The following is a 7,413-nucleotide window of genomic DNA, read 5'->3' as shown; positions in this document are numbered from 1 at the left end:
TTCTGGCTGTTCCCTTCTCAAAATCTCACTTAGATTCTCTCGGGCTGAATCATACGGCTCAGCCTCAGGTTTCTCAGAAGGGTTCTTTAATGCAAGATTAAGTTCAAGATTCTCATTTCGAAGATCTAAGCATTCATCTACTAAATTCCAAAAAATAATAGCCTCTGCTGGGGTCTTTTCAGGGCCATATACATTATAATAATATTGAATTCCTTTCCCTATCCTCGGCCAGGTTTCTAAATTTAGGTATTCTTCCTGTGGAAACCACGGGCATGCCTCCTCGACAAACTGTAGGAAGCTCTCAAGCTGCCCTTGTCCCACCCATGTTCCGTGGGCTTCAAATATGCTCTTAGGACTGGTACATATAGCCTGCGGCCATTAACTTGACCCATAAATTTTACTCTGGACAATACAGCCTCCCGCTCTCTCACTCTCTTAAAATCCTCTCCTAATAGTCCTACGATGCGTCACTCACCACAGCGGGGTCCTCCACCTTCGTCCCAGATTTTCAGGGTCACTGTTCGGGCGCCATTTGCCAGGGCCTACTGGCAGCAAATTGGGGTTCCTGAAATAGGGGGCAGGGACTGGAAAAAATAGAAGAGATACAAACACATTGGGTCCGGGAGGGCTGCAACCCAGGTAAAAACTGCAGCCTCGTTTATTGTCAACGCCAAGCTTATATCCCTTCTTGAAACCAGGGAACTTCCAGGTGTTACATTCATATGGTAAATCTCAGGTCATTTAAACAGAATGAGGCCAGAAAACAATAAGACAGTAAAGCCATTGTCTGATGCAAATCAAGGTACAGTTTCATTCCACTCTGGCTCCCAACAAATAAGGACCAAAAATCACAACAAATCAGAGAAAGGCTGGATAAGTGGGACTGCATTAAACTGCAGACCTTTTGTACTGCAAAGGACATAGCTAGTAAATTAATTAGGAACGCTACAGAGTGGTAGAAGATCTTCACCAACCAAACAACGGACAAAGGCCTAATATCTAAAATATATCAACAACTCAAAAAATTGAATCACTCCAAAATGAATCTCCGAAGTAACAACCATCCCATTAAAAAATGGGCCAAAGACTTAAAGAGAGTCTTCTCTGAACAAGAAACAAAAATGGCCTATAGACACATGAAGAAATGCTCAACATCTCTGGTCATAAAAGAAATGCAAATCAAAACAACTCTAAGATTCCACCTCACTCCAGTTAGAATGGCCAGGATCAGGAAAACGAATAACAACAGATGCTGGAGGGGATGTGGCCAGGAGGGATCACTAGTACACTGTTGGTGGGAGTGCAAACTCGTTCAACCATTATGGAAAGCAGTGTGGCAATGCCTCAAAAGGCTAAAAATAGAACTCCAATATTACCCAGCAATACCACTACTTGGCATTTACCCAACCATCCAGAAACAAGGGCATACTAAATCCACTAGCACAACAATGTTCATTGCAGCACTATTCACCATAGCAAAGATATGGAACCCACCTAGATGTCCCTCAGTTGATGAGTGGATCAAAAAGTTGTGGTATTTGTACACAATGGATTTCTATGCTACTGTCAGAAAAAATGACATTGCCCCATTTGTTAGGAAATGGAAAGACTTAGAAAAAATCATATTAAGTGAAGTAAGCCAGACTCAAAGGAACTTAGGCTCAATGGTTTCCCTCATTTGTCATAATCAGTAGAAACCTTGGGCTCTACTAGCAGAGATCATGGCTCATTGTTGTGTGGTGTTCCTCTCACAGACAGCAGCAGCAGCCTCCACCACCTCCTCCATCTCATCGTCATCATCATCATCATCCTCCTCCTCATCTTCATCATCATCACTATCATTATCATCATCATCATCAGCAGCAGCAGCAGCAGCAGCAGCAGCAGCAGCATCAGCATCAGCATTATCATCAACATCCTCTCAGTAAAGCCATCCTCATGGTCCACAAAACACACCTCCAAATCCCTTTTCCATCCACCCTCAGCACTCACTCACTTAAGCTGCCACTCTCTTCAGCCATGATCTGGATGGACAGGTCTGAGGACCCCAGACCTGCCATGTAGCACCAGTTCAGCCTCTGTCCTCACAGTGGATGTGAAGACACCATGGAAGCAGAACTGGGGGACGCTGACAAGGAGGAGGCTGCTCCTGCAGGCAGGAGAGTGAATAGCAGGGAGCACAGGCTCCCCTTCCAATTCTAGGTGGCCTTAGAGGACTGAGGCCCAGAGCTCCCAATTAGCCAAGTTGAACACATCAATGACCAAGTCTCTGTGGACATTTCAAACAGAGAGCTGAGAGGACCTAAAGGAAATCCATGCTGGTTCAAGACTCTCTGTCTATGCAGATGATTAATACACTAAAACTTCTATCACTTATGCTTATCTGATGGAGAGATGGCATGGACTTTTCACACTCCTTATAATTGATCTCCAAACTGGGATGACTTTTAATGAATTTTCATTGTTCTCTATCCATACCATATATCTTCAGAATTATTATGATTCCAACTTCAAAGTTTACATTTTTTCTAATTTTATTTTGTTTTATTATTCATATAAACATTTAATCAAACGTTTTCTTTTCTTCCCACCCCCAAATGCCTACAGAAAACATTCCATGATTTAAGGATATATAAACCCTGAAGCAGTATAAACCCTGAAATTACAAATACAATAAAAACAACGAGTTGAGAAGTTGGGTATTAATTTTCCAGGTCTGTCTATTCCCTTACAAACAGGACAATATATTTTTTCTGATGGGTGTATACAATTTCATTGTGTTTATAGACCACATTTTCTTGATTCATTCATCCACCGAGGGATATCTCGGTTGATTGCATATCTTGGATAAGTAAACAATGCTTCCATGAAAATGGTGGCACTGGCAGTTGCAGTGGGGAAATGTTTGTAGTGGATTTTTATCAAATGACCCAGAGTGGGAATGCTGGGTCATAGAGAATCTCTATTCAGTCTTTTAAGGAATCTCCATAGCTTTCCAGAAATTTTACCAACAACATAGGAATGTCCCCTTCTGGCCACATCCCCACCAGCATCTGTGATTATCAGTTTTCTTCATAATGGTCATCTAACTGAGTTTTGGTGGAATGTCAAAGTTTTTTGATTTGCATTTTTTGTCAGTCCTGGGGCTTGAAGTCGGGGCCTGGGCACTGTCCTTAGACACTTTTTAGTTCTTTGCCATTTGAGGCACAGTGCCACTTCCAGCTTTTTCTGTGTGTATGGTGCCAAGAAATTGAATCCAGGGCTTTGTGCATGGGAGGTGGGCACTCTACAGTTAGGCTATGCTCACAGCCCCACTTCCTACTTTTTCCGTGCATGTAGCACTGAGAAGTTGAATCCAGGCTCTATGCATGCTAGCTAAGCACGCTAATATCAGATTAACGTTTGTCCATTCAATACCATCTTCACTGTTACCATACATCTGCTGTGGTGACTAGTGTAGGAATTCCTCGGCTGTAAGAGGTGTTGTGGCAGATCCTAAGCAGATGGCAGGGAAATGAGGTAGAGGCTAAAGCTTTATGCTTCTCACATGAGGAAGGAAAGAAGTTGTTTTCTGATAAACAACAAATCTACATAGGGATCTAGAAATGGACATCCTTATGTGTTGGAGAAAGACAACAAGACTCTGACCTTCAATTAAACACCAAAAACGTTGGAAGTGTTGTTATGTCTCAATGAAAGCAGGGCCAGCCTAGACAAAAAGAGAAAAAAATCAGGAACAGGGTAAGGTCCAGTGTTAAGACCCAGAAAAAAGGATTGCAGTGCTAAATTTCAGAAATCTTAACAGTTTTGAAATCTCACTGTTTGAGATCTCATAATCTCGGTGACTTCTTTCTCTTCCCTTTTTTCAAAATTTTACTATGGTTAAAAGCTGTACCAGAGGATTCAACTTGTCATGTTTATTTATGAACTCTATGATCAAAGTCATTCATTTCACAGTTCTTCTAGACTCTCTCATGCCCTACCCATCCCCTCACTTTGTCTGGATCCCTTTCCACATATGTACATGAGCAAATGCAGTCATGATATTCTTTTGAACTCAGGGTCTGGGTGCTGTCCCTGGTGCTGGTTTTGAACCATGACCTCAGATCTCAGCCTCCTGAGTAGGTAGGATGACAGGCATAAGCCAGCATCACACAGCTTTATTTCCCTTTAGTGTTTCCTGATGTTTTTAACCATTCTGAGTATATTTTATTTTGTTTATTCAAATTTCAATAAATAATGAAAATCCCAACTATGTTTCAAATATACTTGTAGCTCCACTATACATTACAACAAAAAATAAAAAGATAAATTTTGAAAAGTGGACACAAACAGATCATTTTTGTTTTGGTAGCACTGGTGTTTGAACTCAGGGCTTTCTGATTTCTTGGCAAATGATACATAACGTGCTTTCTTTGTTTTTAGTAATTTACAGATGGGATCTAGGACTTTGAGTTTTTTTAAGGAATTTATTAATGTTGATTTTTTACATAATATTTTAAATGACAAGTTTAACAAACAAGTGTTCAAGGAGGGAATCTCTCTTTACAATCACAGGGACTTAGTATGTAGAACTTAATCAAAATTAGGCTAAGGGTTTCTATGTCATAGAAACATATTAATTTAAGAAGTAAGACATTATGTCTATAGAGTCATAGGCTTTTATGTCTATATAGTTACGTTTATATTTCCATTACCATGTGCAGAGCATTGGATATGCAAATATTTTGTCCTTGCTCTTGTAGTCTTAATAGCCACATATTAGGGATACCAAGCGCCTTTTGTTCCTTAGGTCTTGACTTGTCTCACTCAACATGATTTGCTCTAGATTCATCCATTTCCCTGCGAATGCCATTGTTTTATCTTGTCTGTTGGCTATGTAGAATTTCATTGTGTATATATACCACATTTTCTGTATCCATTTATCTGCAGTAGGGCATCTGCATTGTTTCCATCGCCTGGCTATTGTGAATAGTGCAGAGATGAACATAGCTGAGCAGGTGTCCTTGTAATATCCTGGGTCATGCTGTTCAGGATAGATGCCCAGAAGTGGTATGGCGGTATCGTAGGGAAGGTCTATTTTCAGTTCTTTAAGAAACCTCCACACTGCTTTCCAGAGTGGCTGAACTAGTCTGCATTCCCACCAGCAGTGTAGTAGGGTTCCTTTTTCTCCACAAACCCACCAGAAACTGTAAAAATAAGGAACGCTTTACGAATTTGCGTGTCATCTTTGCGCAGGGGCCATGCTAATCTTCTCTGTATCGTTCCAATTTTAGTATATGTGCTGCCGAAGTGAGCATGATCTAGGTCTTTTTAATGTACAGGTCTGCACGGATGCTTATATCAGGGATGAGCCTCTAACTGCCTGCTCATAATAGCACAGTTAATGATTTTTGTTGTTTGCTTGCTTCTTTGCATCTTGGTTTGTACCATTCCTGGTGTTTGAACTCAGGATGTAGACACTTTCTCTGATTTTTTTCCTCAGGGCTATTTTTCTGCTTCTTGAGCCATAGCTTGACTTTTTGTTCTGTGTATGTGTTGTAATTGAATTTAAAACTCATAAGTGATGATGGGAGGGAAGAACTGAGACAGTGGGAAGGTAGCAATTACATTATGCAGAATGAAATGCACTCTTCGCCTGACTTATGTAATGGTAGCCCATTTATATAACACCTTTAAAATAACAAAAGTCATCAGGGGAAAAATTAAGGCACTAGTTTATAATTTTTAAATTAACTCAATCTAAAGGGCAGGACGGAATAGCTGGCTACAAAATGACATGTTCTGACTTCAAAGTCTGTCCAATTGTATTGAGGTAAAATGTACATATTACAAAATTTGCCACTCAATCCTTGCAATATTCTTAGTTGGGACTAACATCTGTAAACATTCATCATTCTTTACAAACTAACAATTTAAACATTACAAAGATATATTCCTCCTTAAGGAGGAATCCCTCCTGACATATCAGGAATGGTTTTCCACTGCTAATGGATTGTACTAATTAAACTAGATGCATACAGTATTCAGACAGGTAGAATTTATAGGACTATATGCTGAAGATTTTTGCTTCTGTCAAAACGACATAACAAATTAACTTCCTACCTGCTGGTGTCAGCTCCTAGTTTGTACAACCTGCTCAGGGCACTTTTGAGGTCCCTGCTCATCAGGCTGTAGATGAAAGGGGTTTAGGAGAGGAGTGACCACTGTGTTCATTGCTAAGAACACAGCGCTGCCCTTGGAAGAATGTGACACAGCTGACTCAAAGTAGACACCAAATGCTGTCCCAAAGAATAAGCAGACCACGGACAGGTGAGAACCACATGTGGAGAAGGCTTTGTACTTCCCGCTTGAAGACGACATTCTCAGTACAGAAGAAATAATCTTGTAGTAAGAGAAAAGGATCCCTAAGACAGGTAGGAAACCATATACGGTACCAATAATGTATTAAATAAATTACTTGTGAATGTATGCTCACAGGAAAGATCCAGCACTTGAGAAGGATCACAGAAGACACTTGGGATTTCCAATTGCTTGAAATCGGTCATCTGTAACACCATCCACACATGCAGTTGTCCTTCCAAGGTGCTGGCGACAAATGACAGCAGAATCAAGAAGACACAGAGACCAGGGTTCATGATGAGTGGGTAATTCAGGGGGTGACAGATGGCCACAAAGCGGTCATAGGCCATGGCAGTAAGAAGCAAAACATCCATACAACCAAAAATGAGAAAAATAGACATCTGTGTGAGGCAGCCCACATAGGAGATGGCTCTGCTGTGAGTGTGGATGTCCACCAGCATCTTGGGGACTGTGGTGGAGGTGAAGCCAATGTCAGCTAAGGACAGGTTGGAGAGGAAGAAGTACATGGGTGTGTGGAGGTGGTAGTCAGAGGTGACAGCCAGGGTGATGAGTAGATTTTCGACCACAGTGATCAGGTACATGGACAGGAAGAGCCCAAAGAGCATGGGTTGTAGCTCAGGGTCATCTGAGAGTCCCAGGAGGTAAAATTCTGAGATGTGTGTTAGATTACACATCTCTGCATTAGTTGGAGATCTTCGATATAAAGAGAGAGCAATACTTAATGAAGAAGTCAGAATTCAACAATCATTCTCAACTCAAATATGCACAGTTCATAACAATGTTCTGTCCGATACTTTTCAGTTATCACAAACCCTATCATCCTAGATTTTTTTCTTTCTCATTGATTCCCTTTCATGTGTTCATTTTAAATACTCAACTGTGTTAGGACATTATAGGTAGTGTTTTCTGATCACAGGAAATACAGCTCTCTGTGTCTCTCTCTGTATCTCTGTGTCTGTGTCTGTGTCTGTGTCTTTATCTCTCTCTCTCTCTCTCTCTCTCTCTCTCTCTCTCTCTCTCTCTCTCTCTCTCTCTCTCTCTCTCTCTCTC

At 40.9% G+C, this 7,413-nt stretch overlaps 1 non-coding gene and 1 pseudogene across 1 annotated transcript; both read right to left on the bottom strand.

Moving 5' to 3' along the window:
- Positions 1–2,013: 2,013 nt before the first annotated feature.
- LOC150068197 (olfactory receptor 7E178-like) lies at positions 2,014–7,037 on the bottom strand (annotated as a pseudogene).
- On the bottom strand, positions 5,194–5,300 carry LOC150068198 (U6 spliceosomal RNA). The gene has a single exon (XR_016538639.1). It is a non-coding gene; the product is annotated as a U6 spliceosomal RNA (small nuclear RNA).
- Positions 7,038–7,413: the final 376 nt, after the last annotated feature.

This window comes from Megascapheus bottae, chromosome 1, assembly GCF_031878675.1.
Source record: "Megascapheus bottae isolate mThoBot1 chromosome 1, mThoBot2.hap1, whole genome shotgun sequence".
Taxonomy (NCBI): domain Eukaryota; kingdom Metazoa; phylum Chordata; class Mammalia; order Rodentia; family Geomyidae; genus Megascapheus; species Megascapheus bottae.
The sequence above is the reverse complement of the archived record's forward strand: the minus strand, read 5'-3'. Positions and strand labels throughout refer to the sequence as shown.